Here is a 2,312-nt window from a genome sequence, read left to right as displayed (position 1 = left end):
AGCCCCTCGAGCAGGGACACGGGGCTGGCCACATGGGGAGACGCAGCAGGGAGGGTCACGGGACAAGAGGTTTGTCTGACTTTCCCTCTGTGCGTGAGAACGGAGCCTCCCTGTGGCCTCAACAGTCTTGCCCGTCCAGAGTCGCCTTTGCTGACAGATGATGACAGGTTGGGCAGGCCCGACCATCCCACCTCGCCCGGAGCCTTCCGCGCAGGTGCTTGTGACGCCCTCTTTGCGGACTACGAAACGGAGGAGTCAACCGCTGCCCTAGGTCGACCGGGTCTGGACTAAGCTCCGCCGCTGCATCCAGGCCTGGTTTCCGAGGTTTTTGTTTGATTGTTTGAAAACGTCTTATTTGGAGAGAATTTCAAACTGACACAGCGGGCCAGGATCAGAGTCTAGGTTTAGGACCGCGGCGTGCCCGCCCCAGGTTCACCGTGAGCCCCGCCTGCTCTCTTCCCGGCCTCCCCGATCTTCCCCCGGCCCTGCCCCTCCGAGCGCTGCGCGGTCCCCAGGAGCGGAGGTCCCGGGCCCTGACAGCCCGAGGGCCGCGTCCGGAGCCCCGCGCCCCACGCGCACTTCGGCTCGATCCCTGCGTCCCGGCGGTCGCTGTCCCTTGCGCACAGGGCGGGACCCGAACCCGGACTCGAGGACCACGAAACACCCACCTGGTCGGCGATGGCCTGGATCTCAGGCGTGGCGGGCTGGGTGGCGGAGGTCCCGCCTAACATCCCCCCGATATCGCTCATGGCTCAGCGGCGGGCACGGAGGAGCGGGGCGCACGGAGGAGCGGGACGCACGGAGTTGCGGGGCGCACGGAGGAGCGGGGCGCACGGAGGAGCGGCGGGCTGCTGGTGTGCCTGCTGGAGAACCCTCATTCTTAACAACTCCAGGCCACGTGACGCCGGGGGACGCTCGCAGGGGGCGGTCCGAGGGCCGGGCGCACTCGGACCCGGGGGCGGGAGCCTGGTGGGGTGGGGCGGGGTGGGGTGCGGAGAGGCGGGGCCGGGCGGGCCGGGTGTCGACTTACTGCGCAACCTTTGACCCCCGCGGGGGGCGCCTTCTGGGGCGGGAGGGCTGTGCGCCTAGTGCCTGTCCCCACCCACCCGGTCGGGCTTCCTGGCAGGGGCATCACGAGACCAGGAGGTGGAGGGTCCGACTGTGCCCTGGAGGGTGGGGGTTTCTTTGGCTCCTGGGGTGGTGGAGGCGAAGGGGGTGAGCAGGCGTCTGAGCCCCTGGCGCTGTGGGTGGGCTAAAGGGGAGCAGAATATTGCCAGCCTGAAATGTGCCACTTTTGCGTACAGATTATTTTGAGAGACCCAACCAACTGCTGGAAAACTTTCAACTCCCCCTCAATTGCCTAAAAGCATTTAGATAGGAGGACTGGTCCCGAAAGAGCAAATACCAGACATACTTTATCTGGAAAACTCACCTGCACGCCAGGGCGGACGTCTGATCCTGAAATGCCCAGTCTGCCCATGTTCCCGTGATTTGCCCTCTTCCCCGAGGGAGCCGCAGACCCCGTTCCTGGTCCTCATGTCTGGGTGGCTACAGACCTCAAGTACCTGGCTGCCGCTGGGTCTCTTATTTTTATGGGGCTCTGTGAGTATGAAATTAAATTTTTTTTTTCTCCTGTTAATCTGTCCCATGCCAATTTAATCGTTAGGTCAGCCAAAGAAGCTAGAAGGGAAGAAGGGAAATTTTTTCCTCCCCGCCAGGCCTTGGAGGGGACAGTGGAAGGAGGCCCTCCATGGGCGGGTCTTGTAGGGGAGAGTCATGTTGGGCCCTATGGGTGTGGGGGTGGGTCCTTCAAGAGGAGATAGGGGTCTGCTGTGGTGCTGGGATGGGTGTGGCCCTTCAGGGTAAATTGGGGATCGGAGCTTGGGGCAGGCCTACTGTGGGCTTGCAAGGAGATCGGGGGGAACCTGTGTGGGCATGGGTGGAGGTGGGCCTGGATCCTGGAGGAGCCCTGGGGTGGCCCTGGCTCAGTGCAGGGCAGGATACAGGGTGTGGGGGACCTGGAGACAGGCGGGAAGCTACCTGAGAGCTGCCGAGAGCAGAGGGCAGAGAAACCAGTGCCCAGCAGGCACCAGGAAGAGCTGGGGGACGGGGGCAGGGGGCTGTCAGGGTGTCCTGGGGTTCAGGATCAGGCCCTGCCTGGCCTCGCTCCACAGTACATTTCACGGCCTCATTTGCAAGGCCCGACCCAGCATGCCCTGTGCCAGCTGCTTTGGGTGTCACCAGCATGTGACCTGGTTGGCGTGGGTGGACACAGGAGGTATGAAGGAGCCCAGTGATGAGGTGACTCCCAG

The sequence above is a fragment of the Pteropus vampyrus genome, unplaced genomic scaffold (assembly GCF_000151845.1).
Source record: "Pteropus vampyrus isolate Shadow unplaced genomic scaffold, Pvam_2.0 Scaffold380, whole genome shotgun sequence".
Taxonomy (NCBI): Eukaryota; Metazoa; Chordata; class Mammalia; order Chiroptera; family Pteropodidae; genus Pteropus; species Pteropus vampyrus.
Note: the sequence above shows the minus strand (reverse complement) of the source record.